At 50.7% G+C, this 24551-nt stretch overlaps 1 protein-coding gene across 1 annotated transcript in view; it reads right to left on the bottom strand.

The window, feature by feature from the left end:
* tna (tonalli) overlaps positions 1–24551 on the bottom strand; it is a 302871-nt gene that overhangs the window by 136213 nt on the left and 142107 nt on the right. The window contains exon 3 of the mRNA XM_070529713.1: positions 16511–16612. The gene's annotated coding sequence lies outside the window, so the exon portion shown is untranslated. The remainder of the gene's footprint in view (positions 1–16510; positions 16613–24551) is intronic.

Here is a 24551-nt window from a genome sequence, read left to right as displayed (position 1 = left end):
GCTAGAATCATCCTTGTTTGCGCCAAAGGACGAACCTCGGCGGTCGGATGACGCCGGCGACGCGACCTTGAGCCATCTGCAATGGGCACCTAGGACATCACGCTAATAAAGGAGTAACCCTGTCCCGGCCCGGCGGTAATTTCCTGGAGGTTCTCCGTCCTTCTGTTGTGCGGCCGACGCCAGCGATCAGTTGCCATTCAGGAACAAAGAAACAAGTGGCGGGCAGGTTTGCATCGGCAAACGAGCGATCTACAAGCGCATGACGAGCAACCGAAAATGTCGCAAATTAAATTCACAATAAACTTTTTTCAAACCGTTTCACCTATATATGATCGCTTCGCGTCGAGAACAAATGTCGCGCATTTTGGCGTGTGTGTGTGTGTGTGTGTGTGTGTGTGTGTGTGTGTGTGTGTGTGTGTGTGTGTGTGTTACAAAACATGTAAACATGGGACTCACAGCCGGGTGACTTCCATCTTGTTTTCTTACGCATCGCTGAAGAGGCATGCCTTCTGACGAGTTCTGGCAATTAGTGGGCATGTACACGCTTGAGCCAAGCGTGACACATTGTGTGTGAATCTCGACGACGATAAAGACAATTCAGCAGGTATTTGGACACGGGCAGGCTGTACACAATGACTAGGCGAATGGCTGAGGCCCCATGCTTTTTAGAATTGTGTTCGTTGTGAAACGGCAAACCCAACTCCAAAAGACAGAACAAGAAGTGAGAAAGAAAGCCGTAAGGCTGACGCGGCCTTTCTTGCCAGTACTCGTTGCCAAATATAAGTTTCTTGCCATATGGTTCTATAATACCGGGCGTGCTTGGTGTAGAAAGTGCGTTGGGGAAGTGAACAGCTTAATACAGAGGGCCGGCGCAGGTTATCGCCAGCGCGCGATGCATGTAGTAGGCGCTAAGTGAAGGAGGGCGGAGGTGAAGGAGCTCTGGCGGTGTTCCGTCCAGCCCGGCATATCCCTCAGCGGTTTCGAATACGAGGCCAACGCAGCCAAGCGAACGCGGTCAAGCGGGGTCAAGAAGCCCGGGTGAAAAGCGACCATAGGCGGAAGCGCTCCATGGACGCCGCTCCACTTTCCTCCCTCGGAGGATACAGCCTTTCCCGACAAGCAGGCCCAGTGACAGCTCGGAAGAGAGAGAGAGAGAAAATTTTTAAGACACCCACAGAACGCGCTAAGGAGCCACCTTCCACGAAGAGTGGACAAACGAACAAACCTCGAAAACGATTACGTCGTCGAACGAGCACAAGGGACGGAGAGGCTCGCTTCCGTGTCTATCAAATGTGGTGCGCCCCCAGAAGGCGTCGGAGGCATTGTTTCCTCGTCGTCCGGCTGGGCGCTGTTCGCGGTGGAAGCGGCGTTGGGCAGGCGGCGGTCCAGGAAGTCGGCGGAAAGAACAAAACCGACGAACGCCACCGGCCCAGCGAGCACTCGACCGCGCTTGGCCCGCCCCTCACCCTTTCTTCCGGCGCGACTCCCCTCAACGACGCGTTTTTCGCGCAGTCCGGCATCGGATAGTGCCGCCACCCGATCTCTGCGGCCGGCAGCGCCAGTGGCCGACCCCCACGCGGCGGATCCGGCGGCCTCTCCTCCTCGATTACGGCGTCAAACGCCTATTCGGATTCGTGCGAGGCACGCCCACGAACGCGGCAGTGCTTCGCCTTTGGTGATCGTTGTGATATTTCAGCTGCGAAAAGCGTACCGCTGCTGAGCGGTCAGCGCTGGGAACGCGCACCGCAGTTTCCGCTATTCGTCATGACTCGGCAGAAGAACCCAGTACGCCTCCAGAAGCATCAAGGCGGTGCCTACAGGAATCTATTCCTCAAGGTACACAGGTTCAAGTATAAGAAGGCTCCTCCTGGTGTGCCCCTTGTCAGCACCGCTACAAATCAGCATTGTTCACAAGAGCTAGCGCCCTCGTCATAATGTAAAACAATGCCGCATCAATAATTAGGGGTGGTGCTGCGCAAACATTTATTTTGCGCTCACCCAATCCAGTGCGGTGCGATCATATTTGCCATGTTAGATGCAGTAAAGAGTAGTGCGGGCGAATGCCAAAGAAATAAGAGGCAATTCGTCACGCCGATTCAATCACGTGCGTTGTCTCCCACTCGTTCGAGCACATACATCGTCTTTTGCCGGTTTCATCCTCTCCGTGGAGCCACTGGTGCCTCGCTCAAGCACTACTATCCAGGAAAAAGGACGATAATCGCAAGGTTCAGCTAAAAGACGTCAGTATGGGCTAAGCATGAAAGACATGCAGTAACTCCCGCCTGCCGTGAGATGGAGGGTTCCATTCCCAGTCGGGCACTCCGATGAAGCCAGAACGCAAATAAGACAGGCGTAGTGGACTAAATTAATCTGGAGCCGTCCATTCCACGGCATTCATATCGTCGCCCAGCTGAAGGATCTGTATACATTAAACCTCATCGGTCATTACCGTGGTGCGGGAAAGACAGACGAAAGGCCTTAGGGGGAGGGGGGGGGGGCGATGCATTTATATTAGGGGTGTGCGAATATTGAAATTTTCGAATACGAATCGAATACGAATAAGGCGAAAAACTGTCTTCGAATATCGAATCGAATATCGAATATATGTGTAATATTAAAAAATTGCAAAACGAGGTAACAATAGCTTTATTACCCTTTTGAAAATACTATTGCATTTTACGAGGCTGCTTCAGGTTAAAGAGGCACTCATTATAGGTATTGCACTCAGGTAATGTCAGGTAATGCTCTGTCCGGTAAACGCTTGTTACAGATTATCGCGAAGGAAAATTGACTGCTCAACATGTTCAGAAAGTAAGGGCTCTCTATGCACTGTGACAACATTTGTCCAGCTAACATTTTCTAGGTGCATATTTTATTGCGCATACTTACAAAGCCCGAAAGTACATCATATATTGTTATGAAAGACCCCTGGAATAAAGCTTGGATAAAAAATCTCAACTGATCATGTCTCACGGGCCTGATGCAGATAGACTGGAACAGAGCGTACACATTCATAGTAAGGTTCGTTACAGCACTTAAGATCACAGTGCTGTAACGCTGTGTCGTCGTTCTGTACCTTTTATTTGTCCGTGTTTTGTGTTGCGCTGTAACGAACCTTACTATGAATCCCAAAAAACTGGCCCAACTTGCCATTTTGATGCAGAGCATACAGATAATGAGCGGATCATGTGAAGCTCTCAGTTAATAAACATGTTTTTAGGAGAATGTGGAGCAAGCACATAATTCGTTAATTGCTAAATTAGACACAGTCTGTCCGAATATATTCGCCGTTTCGACCATTATTCGGCCGTCCTCGAATATTCGGGAATTTACGAATATGCATTTCTCGAATCGAATACGCTTCGAATAAGGAAAATATTCGATTCGTATTCGAAATTTCGAATATTCGCACACCCCTAATTTATATGCAATGCCCGGTATTCTTCGACGCGGTGCTTAACCAACCAGCTGGACTCAGTCATTCAGGCTGCGCGCGGCAACACTCCTGGCATCGATCCAGCAACACCACGGTCGACGCTCACTGGAACAAGACGTAACCGGCGTATCTGTACGACTGGCTGACGACTTCTTTGCCGGAGGCGCTTGATAGCGTCTCCCTCGGTAACAGTAGCCGGGGAGGATGCAGAAGCGCGCTCATGACTGACAGCGCACAAAAGCGCCACCAGAGCAACGAGGGACGGCGTCGCGTTGCAAGGTGGAGGAAAGCCGCACGCCGAGCCCTGCGGCGGCGGCCACCGATTCTCGAGGAAGAACAAGAGGCCGGTCCTCGTTTTGGCAGCCAAGCGAGAAACGCGTCCACACAGGCGGCCCCGGTCAGGCGGGAAGCGCAAGGTGAACGAACCGCCGGCACACACACACACAGGTTGGCGCTGTTGTTGTATCTGCTCTCCCAGCAGCAGCACAAGACGGCGGCGAGGAGGGGCGGTGAGAAGAGCGCTTCCTCGTGTCCGCAACCCCCGTTTCAGTGGCCGCATTGTGCGCTGCTTTCCGACCTCCCCTCGGCGGCGGGCGCTGAAAGGTCGATCCCTCGGCGGCCGAGCGGCCATTTCTTTGTCGAGATGGACTGTCCTCTTCGGAATGCCGTCTCCTCCTCCCCTCCGGACAAACACGTTTGGCTCCTTGACGGACGTCGTGCCACTACGTCGTCGACTCACCCGGCCGGATGGTTCACCGGGCGCGATTTTGAGAAACGCGCCGAGAACATCCCGGTCGACGCCCATCTGGCCCCGCGCTGAGCGGCCGCGCCGCGATACAGTAGCAAGGAGGTTACAATGACATGGGACGCGCAAATGAAGTATAAAGCCATTCTCTATTCGTCACAAGAAGCGATCGGTTCTTTCTGTCACGCGGAAACCACGCATCCATTTGTTTCTGGACGCAGTCACTCATTAAATATTGCAACGACATTGTGGTATGCAAGTCGCAAAGGATGAACATTCCCACACAAAGGCAGCAATTATAGCAGTTTTATTTTTGCAATTGACTTAAGGTATACTGTTGAGAAAGAAAACCGAAAAATGCGACTTTTTTTGTTGTCGGTGCGAGGTGACTGATGCCTACTTTCACGTGAAGTTCGGGAAGCGCAAGTTTCCAGAAAGGCGCTTAGCCTTCACGCAACGATTTAGTGAAGAGTGGGGCTCTGGATTGACGCGCGGCTTCTTTCCTGCTGAATTCATTATACATCAAGCTGCTTGAATGTTCAGTTACGCGTACGGATTCGAGACGCTCGCTACCACTGCGCCAGTTTCAACATCACCGCAGCACAACTAACCGGGACGCAAACTTTTTTTTCTGTGGTCCTTCATCAAAATAATTATTAAAATTGCAGCTGAATGACATCTTTTTTCGAAACGCAACACACTTAAAGCTAGTTAAGGTTCGTGCACGGAAAGACGCAGTTAGGACTGTTATATAGTTGCGAAAACTGCACAATAATGCAAGTATCAAATTAATAACAACATGGAAAAAAAATCACGAAGGAAAAAAAGAAGGAAGGATAGTCGATCGCGGAAGCGCGGCAGACAATGCGCTCATGCCCGCCCCACCGCGACGACGACAGTGTCCTTGAAATGTGCTGCACGTTCTGAATGGGCTTTCTAGGGGGGTGTTGTCGAGTGCGCGCGGAGGTAGGCTTGCCTGCGCAATCGCCTTCAGCACAACCGCACTGCACAGTGCCTCCACGGCCGTGACTATCGCACGCGAGCATCGATCCGGAGGAAAGGCTGTCCGCATGTATGGCTGCAGATCGCGCAACGATATCGTCACACCGCCGAATCAGTATTGCGCGCGCGGGATTGTTTATGTTATCGCTCGCCACGCCGTCCACCGCCTGGTAAAAGCCGGCGGCAGAGATATGCACAAGACTGAGCGGTGCAGTTTCTTTCCAACGCGGCGCACACTGCGAGCGCATATGCGCATGGCCCGAGGATGCTCAAGACGGAAGGTGTAATGAGCGCGGGCGGTCAGCTGGTGTCTCATGCCGACTTCCCTCGTTGGTGTTAAACGAACCAGTGGAATACGGGGGCGCGCGGTGTGTGTACACTGTGCACCGTGAGAACAGCCAGACGGCACTGTTCGTTTCTTCTTCCCGAACGCTCTTACAACGACCCGGAAGAAGGTCCGCCACAGTAGACCGCATTCCTTTCTGCGTCTGATACCGCTTGCGAAGTCTTGTTTTTCGTTTCAAAAGGCTTCTCATTCGCATTGTACGCGCTACAAGCCTACGTTGCCAGCGAAGCACGTCGCCTCAATGGCTATGCTTGCTTAGTAACTTACAATCCAACTAAACACGGTTATTGCAAAGTTAGGAATCCCTGTGCATCGCGTTGATGTTGCCGCATAATTTGTGTATAATGTGAAGTGTTTGACCTTTTGCAGGAAATACGATTAATGAAATACGAAAAATAAACTAGTATAGTAGCTGAGCCAGCATTGTACGCGTGTAGTGTATATAGTTGAGTCAGCGTTTAACCAACGTATACATGTAACAAGCTGGACAGGTGGGGGAAAGGGAAGTGGAGGGACCATTGCTAATATCTTGCAAAAGCCCCCCACCCCCCACCCCCCTCTCGATATGACAGTGTCACAAAGGCCCCAGCTTTAACAGAAATTGACACGTGCGCTCACAAGCTCAATACGACAATTTTAAGAATATCGCAGCTTAAAAAAAAAAAAAGCGGCGTCAGCTTTGAGCCAGCCCTGCACTACTCGTCGCTATTTTTCTCACGGTATATATTAAAACCATGTTCCAACTAGTGCAACAGCGCTACTACTGCAGAGTTCATTGACATCGATGGCTATACACTGTCGCGACTGAAGATGTTCCTTTATTGGCGCGTTCACCAGCGCGACAGGGGGCACCGCGCTCTGCGCTTTATAGTTTGGTCGATCTTTCGCTAATATCGACGGCTTGAACGGGCCTTCTGTTTTTCGTTACACAAAACGCCAAGTTGCGAGTAAAGTGTTGCGAAAATATTGGCATTACGCGACGCGTTTGTGAGGACTCGTCGGAAACGAATCCTCACAAAGCGCGATTAAAGAAAGAGAGGGCGACAGATACACGAGTTGACAATTTCCGTTCTTCCGCGGCATCTGGAGTCGCACAGGAAACGCGCTTGGGAGCTCTCTCGCTGCAACTTCAGTGCGGCGACGAGCGTGGGGGCCTCCCGAAGGTGACGCGACCGACCGGCGCGATGCCTTGCACCGCCCTCCCGCCGCAGCAGCTCCGTGCGGCATCGCAGTGGCAGCGCGTTCCGCCGCGGCGAGGGAAATCCGCGAGACCTCGAAGGAGGCGAGCCGACACAATGGGCCCGCGGACGGGGCTCTGCAATGAAGAACCGGGCGGCCCGTTCGGATTCAAGGCTCTCACCATCGGAAGGACGGCCACCCACGAAAGACGGTTTCACGTGAGCGCGCAGAAACGTCGCCGACGAACGGACGAGGCGACGGCGGCCGAGACAGAAAAGACGGCGCGCTCAGCCCGCGCCTCCGCTGCCGCGGGCAGGCGAGACGAAGTGGCACGATGAGGTTGAGGGGTAGTACGGGCCACGCTGGAGCGACGGGCGCCAGCACTCCGGCGACCCCTGCACGCTCGCCTAACAAGAGCGGCGGGCCAAACGGTTAAACGCGCCAATATTGATTGATGGGTTTACTTGCTTGGCTGGATTTGTGCACTGCTTCCTTGTAACTGTGTGTAATAAAGGATTGATTGATTGATTGATTGATTGATTGATTGATTGATTGATTGATTGATTGATTGATTGATTGATTGATTGATTGATCGATCGATCGATCGATCTTGTAGTTGCAAGCAACATGCGTCGCTAAAACCTCCACGAGACTAAACGTGCTCTTTCGCGCACGCCAGTGCGACAGCAACATGGTCGAGGTCTGCAAGGCCGTCCAGAGTAATAAAAGGTGCTCCCAGTTTGATTGTGACTAGTGTCAACACGAGCTACTAAATGCTTGAACCATGAGAGGAAGTGGTAAAAGAGAAATAGGAGAAATGAAGTGACTTCGCAATAGTCAAAACAATAGGCTGTCAAAACGATGAGCTTTTACTTGTGTTGTGTATGAACGCGGACATGTTACACCGTTATAGGTACTTCATGCGCCTTGCATTTACTGGGCGCTCAAGCCTTGTGCGCCAGCAACACAAATGCAAAATGCTACATTAGAAAAATATCCCAGCTCAAGTAAATTGAGATAGCTCTCAATTTATTTGCAACCGCTACCGATCACAAAAATGCACACTTTCGTCACCTCCTATACCTGGACCTCACCACAACTTTAAATTTTGTGACTGTCAGGTATTTATCAACTCAAATAAATTGAGAGAGATAAAGAGAGCTCTCAATTTATTTGAGTTGCTTCGCGTTCGCCATTTCCGCACTCAGGTCATGCGCTCAATCAGGCTACGTGGTTTCATACCTGTCAGACCGTGCCTATGGCGCTCTGCTGCTGAGCACGAGGCCGCGGGTTCGAATCCCGGCTGCGGCGGCCACATTTCGATGGAAAAGAAATGCAAGAACGTTCGAGCACTTAGACTGCATTAAAGCTGATTGGAGTGCGATGTAAAATATTAGAAGTCAGAGGTAGCGCAAGAGATTCATTAAGACGTCAGCTAAACGGAACCACGGAGCGTGCCCTCGTGACCACCGCAGTTGGTACGCTGAATCCCATGAGCACACGAAGAAAGTTCGCTCTGTCAAAATTCAGTACACAAGCGCGCGCACCCGCGCGAAGAAGGTCAATTTGTTGGCACAAAGCGCACACACATATATTGTTCAAGATGTCAAAGTGTAATATAATACTCTGGCTTCGCGCTAGAGTATGACTATATACGCACAGCCAAGACAGGCCACCGAACAGTGCTCTCATTCTATTCGAAGCTTGCGTGCTGCCTATGTCCGCAAAGGCTGCGCAGGTGTTTCAGCCGCGCTTCGCGTCCGCACGTGCCTCACTGCACGCGCACCCAACCGGCCCAGCGATTTCCGACTCAGGACTGCCAACCGGTGCGTTCAGCTTTCAAGGCCGTACGTTGCTGTCGACGTCCCGTGAACTTGCATCGCGTAAATCATTCTTCTACTGCCCTGACGTTTAGGACAGCATCAGCTTCAAGCCAAACTATCCCTCTCGGGAAAAATATAGGCAGCGTTGGAGTAGACGGTCTACTTGACGACTATTATTAATAATAATAATAATAATAATAATAATAATAAATCTGCGCGCTAGGATTTTGCTTTCAATTTATTGATGCTGCATCAAAAGAAGAAGGAGGAGGAGAAAGGGGGAGGGAGAGAAAGGCAACGACGAATCCCTACTCCGTCAAAAGCCAACTGTCGGCGGCAGTCCTCGTCGGCTGTCCTTGAAACGACCTTTGTTCTAACGCGTCGACAGAGCACGAGAACGATGAACAAAATAGCAATGTAAAGAACAGAACGGCGCGCGAGCGGAAAGTGAAACTGGGCAAAGTGTCCGTAGCAGCCGTTAGGAGAGGAGGTGGCTCCGCGGTCGCGCTTCAGGGCTGCCGCCACGGCGCTCGTCGGCGCACAATTCTGTTTTAAAGCCCAGACCACAACTACGCTCGCAGACGCGCGCGAGCTCGTGTCCGCACGTCCACGCATGCGCAGACGGTACGACACGGCTCGCCGAAACGCGGCGCGATCTCGGTGAACACCTCCTCTCTGTTATCGCGCGCTTCGGCTGCTCCGCGTAGGGGCGCCTGGCTGCGCTGCTGCGGCGCGCTACATTTAACTCTCAGTGCAGCAGATTTATATCATGCAAGAAAGTGTTTCTTCTTTCCTTTTTCGTGCTGATCTAAAAGCTACAAAAATCTTACAATTACGTTTATAGATATCGAAGCATTTTGAAACACTGTCAATAACAAATTACGAAGTGTAGTCTTCCAAGGCGCCTACGAGTGAGCCCAGTGAACACGTGCTGTCACGCGCATGGAAGTGCGTCCTTGTGGATGCAAACCACCGGGCCTCGCGAGGCGCGGCAGGCGCAATGCGCGTAGACGCGAGCTGGCGCGCGTGCGCAAGCGCACGTGTGGTCTGGCTTTATAAAGGCAAATATTAGGTCTAGCTAAGGTGGTAGATTAGTGCTCGAGAATATTTAAGGCGTCAATATTATCGCGACCAAAGCCTTAATTATAATCAAGAAATTGAGGTAAATGCAGGACATGATTAGGTACTCTCCCGGGACATTCAAGTACTTGCCCGATGACGAAAGCACTCCTCAGTTAAATTCTGTGACTATAGTCGGATACAACTTAAGTCTGCAGTGAAGCCACGCCCACGCCCTCATAACCGCCAGCCACTGTTCCTCAGCGAGGCTGTAAATAGTTCGTACTTCAAACTTTTCCTGTTACCTAAATAAGGCGGTAACCACAAAAATAAAGGTATAGGCGCGTAATTATACACGTTTTCACTCGTCTATTATATTGAAACAGCGAAAGTCTAATTCTTTATTGAACTGAAATAAAACGCTTGCTTCGTTCGCTGCAACTATTTAGTGTCAGGTTTCACTTCAATTGGCAGTGAAGTTTCACGAGTAAAACAGGCTCAGTAATGAAATGAACTATACCGAGGACTTTTGAAGAGTGAAAACTCCATACACTTTGTCCATGTCTGTTGCACACCTCATCGCTTCCGTCGATGAAAAGACTCTTCAAGAATAGCAGACAGTCCGGAGGTATCAAGTACGACGCCATTTTGAAATGATCGCATGACGACGATTTTGTCTGCTTCTGTGATTCGCTGGCGGAGTAACAACCTGGCGCGGTCCGTGTGCCTTGGTTGTCAACTGCTGCTTTTTTTTTTTAAGTTGTATCCTACCATAATACTCAACCACTCGTTGCAAAAGACATGCTTGTGTTGTACTATAAGGCGAAATAAAATGCTACTTGTCCAATATTTACTTCTCAGAAAAAAAAAAACTCATCGAAATTACCCTTGACAACGACGCGGGCGGTCGAGAGGTTTTGTTTTCACTCGACTGGGTGTGTGTGAGTGATTTTAATGGAGAAAGGGGGGTAAGAGAAAAGTACAGCGCGCCGCCCACGCTTTCGCGTTTCAGTGGTTTCGTTACCATGTAGTGCTGCGCTGGTTTTGCTGGGCTCGCGAAACTCGCGCACACTGCAAGTCGCAGACAATTCAACTTCCATGTCATGTCGCGGGATGCCCGAACGGTCTACGCCACTTGACCAAAAAGCAGCTGCAGCGGCGAATCCCCCGCCCTGTCTTGGCTCGGTACCGCCGTCTGTCGGGCGCCGTTTTACTTACCGACGGCAGCAAAGGGTGGAGATGGCGTATGGCGTACGCAACGTCACCGCGCCCTTGGTTGGGTGGCGGGAGATTTGAATTGCGATAAAGGTGTTCGGACCCTTCAGATGCAATTTTCTCGTAAACTAAGTCTTTTCTTGGCACGAAACAAGCGTTGCGAGGTTTCTGGAATGGTATTTAAACAGTCAACGTCAACTTAGCATCAGCCTTGAGTGTCCCTTTAGACGCGCACGCCGTGTTGTGCCATTACCACAAGCCCGGATTCCGAAACTGCAAGATGCAGAATTTATCCTGCGAGCGCCCAAATTCTCCCTTGAAAAGGCAAGATGCTGAGCCGTCAGGCAGCGGTGTCCTGCGGGAGAAGCCTCGGCGAGCAGCGTGTTCGGACGTGTCAGCGTGTGCCAGACAGCCCGGCGCCGCACCTCCCTTTGCCTGGAGGTCACCGCGCGCGCGAACTTTGAACCGGGTGGCCAGCGCGGTCGCTGGTTGGACCCCTCGGACGACCGTCGTGTGCTGACTTTGTATTGGGCCGCTTGAGTGACAATGGTTCCTCGGGGATTATAAAAGACGCGACACGCCGCCTGAAAAACAGGATCCGCCGACCCACCGGGAGAGAGTGTCGCTCCCGACTGGGGTGAGATGTGTCACGCGTTTTCGCCGGACGTCGCCGTGCGAGAACAGTCGCGTTTGTTGTGAGCACTCGGCCCCAGTGCCGACCCGTTCATGTCCTGTATGATAACCTGTATATAATGTATAAAGTCCCTTTTGTTATTCTCATCGACGCCAGGCTCGGAGTCTTCGCTACCAACGCTCTGTCACGAAACGGGTGACGAGCGCTACGGGACCACAAAGCCGTAATCGTGGTGCAGCGGTGCAAAGTCCGTAACAGCCGTCAGCGCTGCACGCGCATTCACGACAACCACCGTCCACCCAACTGGTTAGCCAGCCAGCCGCCGCGTCGTCGGCCGACAGTGACGCTTGTGCAACTCTGAATGCAAAACCAATGCTGGGCGGGTTATGTCGCGTAAATGTGTGTAAGCGTGCGCCGAATAACGATCGAACATCGCATCCGCGCGGTCGATCACACGCGCCGAAAGTTTCGCTCGCGGTCGCAGTGTCTCCTGATGAACAAGAAAGTTTGAATGAAACAACGATTCGCTAGCAAAGTATACGCGTCTAGTCTACAGTTGTCGATACTGCGCAACAATGATACATTGAAGGAAACAAGCAACAGCGCTAATCTCTCGAAGACACCACAGCAAACAAGAAAAACTAGCAAAAATAACGAGAGAAATTAATTTTATAGCAAACTAGTTATACGAGGATTTGACACGGCATCGTCGTAGTGGCGTTTGGTCGGTATCTGTGAGAAACGCGTTTAGCGCAAGCTTTTCTTTCTTGCCATCATGTGTTAATTTTGTTGCTTATTGTGTGAAAGCGCAGTAATGATTTTGTTGGAAATCGCACCGTCTCTTCTTTCCGTCTGCCTGTTCTTGCCACCTGCAAAAGGGCGCGCAGTAACTCCGAGGTATGACGGGGCATCACCATCGTAAGCACCTTTTGAACTGAATCCACCAAAGGGCACTATCATGGCACACTCAAATATTTCTTACCTGAGAAAGCGCCGCCAATCCCTGCAGACCACAGAATCAATGACTGTTCAATTAAAAAATTACACGCAGAATCACCTGTGGAAGTTATCTAAATGATGCGTAAGCATTTGCTACGAATCACCTGCTGTTTCGTCGTCGTACGCTGCTGTGCAGGGTATAATTGCGAGAAACACCGCGAAAGAATCGTGAAACGGAGAAGCGCGGTTGTAACACCAAAATGTTAACCGAGACCAGCATGGGATGACGAAGAGGCGAATAGTAGCAATGTTCACTCACGCTATTTGATGGTGCGTTTGGATGATGCCGCTACTTCATGGGGAAAAAAAAAAGCACTGGTCGATGCGTGCTGCAGCACGTGACGTGATTGAACAGTGTCACGTTTGGTAGACCTTGTACGTAGACGTGGTCGATGACGCTGCCTCCTCTCAATGCGAACCATTATCAACCGTGATCAACCGTACTGCGGCGGCGGCGGCTACGTATGGCGCAGCCGCGCGGGCCCTATCTTGAAAGCGATCTGCGATAGGGACACAGCGCACCGAGTGCTGATAGCTTCGTGTGCGCTGTGTTCTTGTCGCTTAGTAAGCGTTGAAGCAAGAGGCAGCACGAAGGTCAATTCGCTCGCTGCTGCGGGCCCTATATTAAAAGCGATCTCGCCTCACGTGACGGACGGACGGGTTTCCCCATGGGTAGGCATAGATATACTTGCGCATTTAAAAATAAAAATAAAATAACAATAATAATTCGGTTCGAACATCTATAGAAAGAGAAAAATGAGAGAGTTGCAGGAAATTTGGACACTGCAGAGGTCGGCCTGACGTAAGGCGAGAGAAAGACTGTTATGGGGGCTGACGATGAGGCCAATTAAAGGGCGCGAATAAACAGAGTCACTTTACAGACGAGCCTCCGAAAGACAGGGCCCGCGCTGTGCAGGAACGTTAAGTTGCGCGGATGGCTCCGCAACCCAATTTAGAGTCTGGCGTCTCCAGCCGGAGGCCAATTGCCAAGTTTTGATACACAGACTGACAATGTCTAGCCGCTCGCGCGTGTATTGGGAGCAGATACAAAGAATGCGGTGCACTGCTTCGGGTACATCACAACTATCACACTTGGGAGAGTCCGCACAAAGGTGTACATATCGTGTGGTAAAGGCACGCCTCGCTGTAGTCTGTGAACGAGGCATAGCATGGATATCATGCGGCATTCGAAAACACATATAGTGCTAAGCCTGCGACCCGGATACGGTGACTACGCGGTTGTGATAAGCGTTTTCCTGTTTATCGCATTTTGCACATTTGCAGTGACGACACAGTTGGCGTCAGATCTGCAGAACGAGAAGAGAACAGCTAGGTGGTGCCATGATTTTAGTCCTTTCTCGCAGATTCATCTGCAAGGTCGTTTCCATGCACCCCGCAGTGCCCTATAGGCAAGCACTGGTACGGAAATGCAGGGAACTCTTTTACATTCGCAAGACAGTGTAGCTCCCTTCCTCATGCCAATAACCATGTCCATAACTTATTCTTTATCAAGCATTACAATATTTACAAGGATCACTTTAACAAATTGTGGTCCATGCTTGACAGGGGTGTTGAGATATCTACCGACTGGTCTATCGGATCGCGACAAGGAGCACCTGTCGATGTCATTTTGTGACGTAGGCTATAATCTTTGACTGATGCCGACAGTTAGGCCATCGGAGCAGTTGAGATGGACGAAGTTACGGAGCCGTTCGTGCTGACGTGCATACATAGCGTTGCCTTTATCCTCTCGATATGCACCCGAGGTTAAGTGGTTCGAGGCATGCAACTAGGCCCGATCATCCGGAAGCTGCACCCAGCTGTTTATCAACTGCAACAATATGGGAAGTTTGGCTATTAGAAACGCCGCAGAGCGGAGTTAGGGAACGACGGGGACCATCAGGGTTCGCATTATGCCCCCACAAAAACAAACGCCATCCAATAGGCGGGGGACAGGAACAAGGGATAACTCCTGGCAACGTAACTGCCGCGGAGCACTGTGGGCATTTGCTCTGTTTTAGTTTCGGTCGATGAGATCCGCCATTAGTTGTGCGATGCGATAATTTTCTCAGTTTTGTGCGGAACGACGTTACGTTAACGTGGCTGTGAAATTCCCAACGCATCCGTTCAAGAGAGCAAGAGAAAGTAGTGGTGACTAAGCGTGAGACAGGAAGTTCCCCCGCTGCGGACACTGTAGATGTCTCACTCAAGGAGGACTAATGAACGGTCTTGGTGCTTACAGATAAGCAGTAACAAAGTATGCGAGTTAAGGAAGCTACACATTATCCGCGGTAACAGCTCATAATGGATGCGTTACAGAGCTTGCTCGAAATCGTCTATACACTATACTCAATGCTGGAACGCGTTGCAGCTAATTCAATCATCGGCCTTTATAAATTAGAGCAAAAATAAGAAGGGATTCCAGCCTTTATGAATCACTTGTTATACCATGCCACAAGTCGGTCATATCAATCATAGTGTTTTGAATCGTTTCTTTTCACCAATGCATCAGCTCAGTCGCAACGCTTCAACTTTGCTACACAGTTAATACCAGTATTCTCCTTTGTGTATTTATATTTCATCTGTCAATGTCAGAAGTAAGTGACAGCAGCTTTTCAACAACATAACTGACTGCCCTGCCCCCCCCCCCCTCCCCCCCCGAGCCCTGGTCTCATCACGTCACGTACTTTCTTTGCGCAGGAGCGCGATTCTTGTCGTGGTTGAAAATTGTGGTTCGGTTCGCTTTGATCGATGGTCGGAACAAACATCATATTTCGTACTTACGCACGCGTAACATTCGCCGCAAGAATTAAGAAATTGTGCAAGTGCAGTTATATGCGAGAGAGAGAGAGGGTATGACGATATCTCGAGAGCTTAGCCTAGCGTTGCAATGCGCGCTTGTTGGTAAGTCATCTTGGAATAGTAATGTAGCGCATACAGATGAGGACTAAATTACTATTCCAAGTTAGCTATAGCGGCAGGCCTGACATGCTAACTCCAGGTGAGATGGTGAGAGATGAAAAAAGTGAGATAAAAACAAAAACAAAGCACACACACACTAACATTTATATTATATACGCAAATGCACAAACACAAATTCTCGCAGGAATGCTATAAGCGCTTTAATGTGCCGTGATACTAACCGCGGCCGAAGACCATATTTTTCATTGGTGTTACGATATGCTATAAGAGCGCAAATTGCTATTCAGAAGAAGTGGTGCGAATTACTAATACAAGTTTGGCAAAGTTATGAAACGAGCGCTGTCATTTCGGGTGTATAATATGCGTTGGTTATATGCGCGTGAAGATATTCCATACCGCCCTAGGGCGGTATGGAGATATGGAAATGGTAAGAGGGGCTCACCGAACGAAGCATGTTGAGTGGCATCATGCATGAGGCGTATACTGCAGCCGGATTCCTTTCCCGTGCTTCCCTCTGGACACGCTTCATCAATCTAGCGGCAACGCCGCGATGGATAGTCATTGCAATCTCGTTGCAATGGCTAACCACCAAGCGGCCGCACTCGACGCTGGTGGTGCGCTACCGCTTTAATATATTTAAGGCTACATAACACTCGCGTCACCTTGGCACATCCATTATGGGCGGCTGGTCAAGAATGGGGCACATACCAATATCGCATACGTAGTGCCTCAGTTGTCTGTTTGGGCACGTATACCCAGTGGCCCATACCCAGTGGCCCACGTTGTCAGCTTGGCAAGACAGCACCCAGCAGATACCATTGGCCACAAGCTATAGTAGACAACTTGGGTCACTGGTTACGTGAAAGAGATTAGATGCGGGCAAACATGGCGCAAACTAGGCGAAGTCCCCCAAGAATGCTAACCGCATTAATAATAATAATTTTACTCACACATGCGCATAATACAGGATACTGGAAGCCAGCAATAATGCCAGCTTGACTAGCCGCAGGACCCCCTACATTGGGAGCTCGACCCAATATTGGCCAGCAGTCGATTGCTCAAAGCTCAGGTGCAAGGTGCTTGTAGCAGCCTGAACACTTTTTCGCCAGGGCTGAAGAGGCGTTGCAGGATTGCAAAGGTGCGTACTCACAGCGTGGCCCGTGTACCCAACAACAGTGGTGCCTCGATCGTCCTACAGGCTCATCCCGCTCCAGAGTCCTCGGTAGGAGGGCTGCGGCTGCGCAGACAGGATCTGCACATAAAGGAAGCGCGACGCAGCGTTGTTTAAGAAGTGGCCGCCACGCAGGAGGCAAAAAGGCGCACGTTCCTTCCCAACCTTTGTCACTAGGAGAGCAAAGGACACTAAAAGTGTTGTGCCTCTATGTCTCCACAGCTGCATCCTCGCCATTAAGTTTGCGAAAACCATTTGAGAGTTTAACTCGGCATACGCGTGATGTACCATTATTATATTACCAAGTTACCGTGAAGTAGGCGGGAACGACATGGCAGCATGTCGAAATATACTAATCCGCGATGATGGGTATGAAGGCGCCGGTGGCGCCACCTTGTCAAGTTGTGTCCAACCAACATGCATGTGTTAAATGTAACGTTTATTTATGCATTGCCATTGCTGTGCTGAAGGGTTCTTGTCGGTTGGAGAGAAAAAAAAAAGTAGCAGTTTCACCCCAAAGGCGAAACATCGATTACCATAGCAAACTAGTAGATAGCTATAAAAAGTAAGGATAGTAGTTTTATCGTCCGTATAACGTTGCAAACATTCGCTTAAGTGAATTAACACGCGTGGTGTCAGCGTGCACAGGCAAACACGAACACGTCACACTCGACGACCGCGGACACTCGCTGTCAAAACGCTGGCGTTAGGAAGCGCGGCAGCAGCATCGAGCGAAGTGACCTTCTTGCTCTCAATAGCTTCTGCGCAAACTGAGCGGCGAGAACAGAGTGCGCACAAAGGTATGAGCCGTCGGCGCACCTAGACCCTGCCCCACCGCAGATTGCGTTCAGGATTAGGCCCGCGCGACCCCCACGCGTGGCCGCGCTTACCCCGTTGTCAGAGTGCAACGCCGGCCCCTACCTTCCTACCCTTCCCCAGTGCCTCGCGCGCGACGGATGACGCCGCGCTTCCTTCCCACTTCCTTCCGCGCGCGATATTGAGCCGCCGAACGTCGGCTCCCCTTGCACGCTTTCACTTGCACATACAGCATACGGCGCGCGGCGACGGTCTTGTGCACGTTAACGGAACCTCACAGCGACGCCGACGCCTACGGCAAAATGCGCCTGGAGTATCTATGTGATTGCGATCGGAATTTAAAATATACAGGACCAGAGCTTCAGGAAGCTATAGGGTCGTCCCGGAAACATATATCATGTTAGCAAGTAAACCGAATACGTTCGCGCATTGCAATACTTACCAGTTCTGCATATAGCTTGCTTGATAACATTCTTACTAGATGCTCCATAGCACTGTGGTTCTTGGTTAGGTTTAGGCCTCACAGCAATGCAGTAAATCTAATGAGCGCACGTGATCAAGGTTGTGACTTAACACTGGGATGTTATGCAGTAGATCACGGCCGCGAATCGCCCTATGCTACATAGCAACTCAATATAAACGATGGAGCGCGGTCACGTGGACGAATTCCTGCCAGGGACTTGCAGCTGAACTAACAGTGGAGATCGGTTGCTATAACCGACTATACAGAGAAGATGGCCATTGCAGAAAGTGCCCTCACAATGAGAAGACAGTATCAACGAATAAGAACCGGCAAACTAAACGCGGCGTAAAACCTGGACTTCTCTAGTTCGTGGCAAGTAATCAATTATATCATTGTCTACTGCAAACATCTTCGGCCCGCCATGGTTGCTCAGTGGCTAGGGTGTTGGGCTGCTGAGCACGAGGTCGCGGGATCGAATCCCGGCCACGGCAGTCACATTTCGATGTGCGCGAAACACCAAAACACCCGTGTACTTAGATTTAGGTGCACAGTCAAGAACCCCAGGTGGTCCAAATTTACGGAGTTCACCACTACGGCGTGATCATAATCATATCGTGGTTTCGGCACGTAAAACCCCATAATTGATTTATTTAAAACATCTTCGGCTTATCGCCACGAATGCTCAGTCTGTCGTGACAGCAAGGAGTTCGCGGCGACAATGTCAGCATTGTGTGTTATTACAAAGCACAGCCGTGCAAAGGATTCGCATATACTCCACCTAAGCAGCCATAATTGTGACAGCACGGTCTTAGATCATCATCTTGGGGGCTGACTTTATTTCAGGGCGTGGCTCACACCGCGCGCGAAGATGCCTCAGCCTTTGATCAGTCGCTCGTGCGGTCTATTTTATTGCATGAAAACATGGCTCCAAGCTGCGCTCTCTATATATCGATACTTCGCCGAACGTATGCGTATGTATACACGCTACGCCGGCTCTTGGAGTTTAAACTTTGATGCCACTTAATCACTTATGCCAGTGGTGAATCGTTCGCCTCACAGAACTTCGGACGGCGTTCCGACTGCTATGCAAATAAATGTAATCACTGGCTGCCAACTATAAACACATTCACAGTCGTCAACACACTCTTCGGGCACGGACTGGTGCCATTTCGTAGCGGCTTGCAGGAATTAACCAGCACGCGAGTATGCGCGTGACGCTAAGTGAAAATATTTTTCCAAATTTTCGCACTCCAAAGTTGGTGTGCGGGCTTATACAACTAAACACAGTAGTAGTAGTAGTAGTAGTAGTAGTAGTAGTAGTAGTAGTAGTAGTAGTAGTAGTAATCTGACAGTGAGTTTATTGATATGTCATTGACACATCGACTAAAACGAAAACATGATCATTCTTGTCGTACGACATTTCTCGTGAGGAAGCTTTTAGAGTATTATTCTGCCTATCCCGGACACCCCCATAACAAAGCAGGGACTAATGCGCTGCGCCTCGTTGATCACGGACCTTTAATCGCATCGAAGGGTTGACGCTGGGTGTTTAGGTTCCATGCCGGTGAACAGGGAGAAAGACACGGACAAGCAAGAAGACGACACAGAGCTCGCGTGACCTTCTGGACTTTTGAGCCTGGTCGCGGTGTTTTACTCTCATCGTAACAGGACGAGGAGCCAGGCTCCAACCGAGGACACCGAGGTCTGAGCGAGCCCGTTTTTCGGGTGCCGGTGAATGGGCGCCTACCGCAAGGACCGGTCAGTCGCTCTGTTGTCAGCCGCCGACGGCGCGACGGGAGGCACCCGAGTGCGCGCAGCGCAGAGCCACTCCAGGCGCTGAAAGGGGCGCCGAAGAGCAGCCAGCCAGAAAGGAAGGCGCGCGCGGAGAGAGCGCGACGGTCAACGTGGGCCGCTTCGACCGGAACAAATAAATAGGATGGGGCCCGAAAGGCACCCCGCGCCGCCACTACCCGTGAAGCAACAAGGGAGCAGTCCCGGATTCTTTCTTTCCTTCCCCCAGCGAGAGGGAAATGAAATGAAGCAGTGCGATCGGTGGCAAGTAGCGCGCCGCGCGGCCAGCGTCGAGAAGTCGCTCCGTTCTGGCCCCCGGGAAACGGACGGCACAGACGAAGCACGCACGCACGCGCACAAGGCAGGCCACGAGGGGAAGAAGGGAATCGGCACCGTTATAAGAGGGCGAGGAGGTAATGGCAGCCGGCCCCGAGTACAGCGCAAGAGGCGAAAAGGGGGCGAAACCAAGGCGCCAGATCTTCCCGCCGCAAGGGAGCCAGAAACAAACTCACGCACACAACCGTAGTCACCCGTCTCGAGGCAAGCCCAGGATGAAGCCCTAAGACAAAGACAAGCTAAACCGACGCCGACCGAGCCAATCCAGAAAGGTTTCCCTATCCGGGAACAAGAAGAATGAGCTTAGCAGCGCCGAGATGAAAGTAACGCTAAGGGCAAGAGCCGGGAAAGAAATAAGGAAGACCGGGCGTCGGCTCCTTTCCCCAATCGATACGCTGTCTGTGAACATTGCGTTGTTTCTTCGCCGTCGAGCCTTTTTTATGCCCGTGTCGACTACCCACGTTCTCGGCCTCTTGCCCGCCCACTCCTCGACCAGCCTCCTTTCGCTTTTTTTCTCCCTTTCCCTCGTCCTTCCCTTTTTTTTTCTTTCTTTGTCGAAGTGCAGAAGCAGACCAAGTAAGCGCCATCCAGCCACTTCGGTCATGCAATCGAGAGGCGCGGGAGAGCAACCCTGTGGCACGGGGTTGCCAGACCGAGCTCCGTCCTGTTATCGACCAAAGCTGTTTCCAGCCAGGCTGGAAAGCGCGCGAGAAGGCCGCCTTTCTCATCCACCCACCTTTCTTCTTGCTGCGTTTGGGGCCTCGTCTTTCTCGCGATGCCCTTCGCTTTCTCTTTCCTTCTCATTTTTCTTGCCAGCGCTTGGAAATCGGCGGGCAGAGAATTCCGGTGCTTACTTCAGTTACCACACTATTCGCTTTGGGATTTGCGTCCCCTTTCCTCCTCTTTTTGCCCGCCGCACCGCTCTCGCCGGCCTCATCTTTCTGTATCTGCTTGTTTTGCGGCTCTTCGCTTTCCATTCTCCCTGAGCGCGCTTCCTCCACTCCTTCAGTCTTTGCGCGCTGCTCCCCAGTCAAATGGGAAAGCCAAGGTACTTTCTTGAGACTGCAATCTGCAAGCGAATGCAATGGGACTCCCAAGCATTTCTCCCCTTCCACTCATTCCTTTTCCCTCTCTCTCTCACTTATTCACTTCTTATTTTTTGGCTCCGACGCACGAGAACGAAAAACTGCAAGGAGCCTGTTTCTGTTTCGCCCAGTGTAGGAGCGGCAATGCCTGAAGTGAATGCTCTTTTGCGCAAACAGTCTGCGCTCGCTTCTTCACTCGTTTCTTGCAAAAGTCAGACTCGAGAGAGTTGGGTTGTTCTCAGGAAGCGAGACGGCCCGGCCGTCGAGACGCAGCGACACTGCGACGGAGTACGCCTAGGCCGCCGCACCCCACTCGCCTTGCTCACGCTGATTTTTATTTGCCCAAGCACAAGGCTACCGTCGCCACCAACGACAACGCAAAGAGTCACGCAGCGGCATCGACGTGAATTCAATCTCATCTTTTGTTCCTCTCACATGTCACCGTCACTTGACTCGATTGACTAGTGTGGCAACAAAAAAGGGAGCCATAACCACACTGCTTTATCTCGACGAAAAGATAATCGCGCACCATCAACCCTCAGCACCAGCAGTTAGCAGTAGTAGTAGTAGTTAGAAGTAATAATATATGACCAAAAAAAGAAAAAGAAAGAAGGTGTGGCCGAGGCGTATGGCTCGTATCTGCTTCAACTTATGACGGGCAGCTGCAATGACGCGCGACCACGGAGGAGAATGAGTGAGAGGTCAAGTTAGGTTAAATAAAGTGTAGGTTCGGCAGAATAGGCACATTGACAGTGAATGCACAAACAACAACAATAACATAAATACGTAATAGCACAAATGTAACACCACGCGAGGAACCCGGCCCGCTTTCCGTGTATATTGTGGAAATCACCCCTATAGAACTCAATCGATTCCGTCAAGCCGGCGCAACAGTTGACCGGAGACATTTTATACGCAGGTGGTAGAAAACACGACTGTCGTTACGAGGTTAATTTTCCGCCGCGGCCGCCGTCGAGTACGGCGAGGAGGGGTTCGGCTGTTTTGTTCCCTCGCCGAGGCGGATCAAGCCGGAGGGGAAAGGCGCCGTCCGGCGGTTTACCCGGAGAGATCAAAAGCCCCGGCCGCCGGCCGTTTTGGCTATCGCACCCGCTCCCGCATGCAGCGACCCTGTGCCACGCTCTCGAGGATGAGGCACAGCCCGGGCACACACAGCGCGGAGCGATAAAAAACAAAACGGAGAAGAAACCACACAGCCACGAAGCCCCGCGGCAAAAGATAAGAAACGACGTGCAGCCATTTCAGGAACAGAAACAGAGGGGGATTGCAGACGAAAAGGAAGAACAAGAGAGGGACGCCCGGTGTATACTCGCTGCTTTGAAAGCGCTGCTCTCTCGCGCTGTCCGCTTCGCCCGCGCCATTTCGTCGAGAAGAAACGGTAGCCCGCCTCGGCGGGGGCGATGGGATTTCGCGGACGTGCATGCCCGGCGAAACACGCGCGCACATTTATACGTATATACCACGATCCCAATGCGCGAACCGGCCCCGATCACGGACGCCGCATCGCTCGAATCCGACCGCACACGAAAACTCGCGCATGCACCGATCTCCCCCAACCCCTTTCTTCTTTCATTCATTCGCCCCTTTCTTTCTTTCTCGTCGGTTTCTTCTTGCTTTCTTGTTTGACTCAAGCTTCCCCCCTTCCCCCCACCGTTCAAATATTTCTCTCGCGGCGTCGATCATGCGCGGGGCTGGAAAAATGGCGCACGAATGGGTTGCGGTTGCAACCGGAGGTGCATGCCCGGCGCGCCGGCAATATGTCTGAAAGGGAGGAAAACGAATCGGGAAGGAGAAGGCATCGCAAGAAACTAATGAAGAGAAGACGGCTGGAATGGAAAAGAAAAAGGAGAGCAACGGCGAGAGAAGCAACTTCCGATATGTATATACACGGCAAACAGCCACCCTCGCCGCAATATATACGTAGGTACAACGTGCTCGGGAGAGAACGAAAATGTATCGGCAAGACAGCACGCGGCGCAAGCAAGACGCAGCAGCTCAATAGGGAGACAGAGAGAAAGAAAAGAAGAAAGATTGGCTCGGAGTGCGCACCGTCAATACGTACATACACTCGCGACTTCGACAAATATAACACAAAGATATGGGACGAGAAGCGAGCGATAGGGAGAAATGCGGAGAAATATAAAAGCAGGCCAGAACACACAAGGATCGATATCTTCCCGTCTTTCTTACTCATAACATCCCCGGGGCGTTCCATTCCTCACGTGTGGTGTTTCTTTGACTTTGCTGGAAATCTCGAAGCGCTTCTGCGGGGCGGTTAAAAATACACGCAATGATTCCACATTTTGTCCACTCATTTCCCGTAACGAAGCAAGATTCCTTGTTGCAACCTCACTATAGTTCCTGTGCGATCTCTCTTTCTTGTTTTTTTTTTATCTGAGCGGTTTCGGTGAATTCATTTGCTTTTGATATTTCTCCTTCGCTTTTCCACTCACCGCCGGTTTTTATAAGCAGGAGACATAAGAACGGGCCTGCGAGGAGGCGAAGGAATGCCGTGATAGCGACGCAATTAGCGCATAGACGCGGAGAATGCACTCTAATAATACGAATCTGACGGGAAAAGGAAAAGTGTTATTTTTTTGTTGATGGCCAATCTTGACTTGATCGTCTTCCTTTTTCGTACATAAAATTACTCGGAAATATTTTTAGAAGGGGCAGCATTTAAACTATACTGATCAAAAAAGTTATCACTTACGGGGTAATGACTCTAAAAGCAAAGCCGCGAACAGGCGTCGGAAATAGCCAAGTTTACAAGGGCGTTATGATCTTTAATAAGTGCCTCTCATGTCAAAGAGCGCGAGAGAAAGAGTTACTTAGTCATTCGCGCAATATAAAAACAAACGTTATCGCAATAAGTTGCATACTATACACGCTTTGCGAGCGCCAAGATGACGATCGAGGCCGTAACCCCTTGCCTTGTCTTATTTGTTTTTTTCTTCTCTGTTACATTCTTTAGGGGGGCTTCTGCAATGTGTGCTAAAAAAAATAATCTACTTGAAGCATTTTTTAACCCCACAAAACCTCAAAGCATTTAGGTTCCTAACAACACAGGCGCATTGTTGCTCGACTTGTTGCTCGTCAGGTCTAATCGTTTACATACAGGTGTCCCAGCTAACTTTAGCCAGAGTTTAAAAATACGCGAATGCCACGCAGCTGGGTAGAACCAAGGGGATGTGGTTTGCCGTCGCTTGGAGATACTCATACTATATTTTCATTCCACCTAATTAGATAATTAGTCATAATTAATCAACTCAAATGTTATAATTTGATTAACATTGTCAATGAGAAAATTGTAAAGCAACATGAAAAACTCCCCGATACAGCTTTCTGTTGGCCAATACGTGCTACGTAGATGTGTTTTTTCCGAGCGTGAAATAAGCCCGCGAATACACGCAAAGTGCCTCGAGCGGCCAGTCGCACGGCAATTTTGAGTGTATTGGCGGGCTTCTTTCACGCTCGGAAAAACACTTTTATGTCACGAGTATTGCGCAAC

Source organism: Dermacentor albipictus, chromosome 1, assembly GCF_038994185.2.
Source record: "Dermacentor albipictus isolate Rhodes 1998 colony chromosome 1, USDA_Dalb.pri_finalv2, whole genome shotgun sequence".
Lineage (NCBI taxonomy): Eukaryota > Metazoa > Arthropoda > Arachnida > Ixodida > Ixodidae > Dermacentor > Dermacentor albipictus.
Note: the sequence above shows the minus strand (reverse complement) of the source record. Positions and strands in the feature narration are given on the sequence as shown.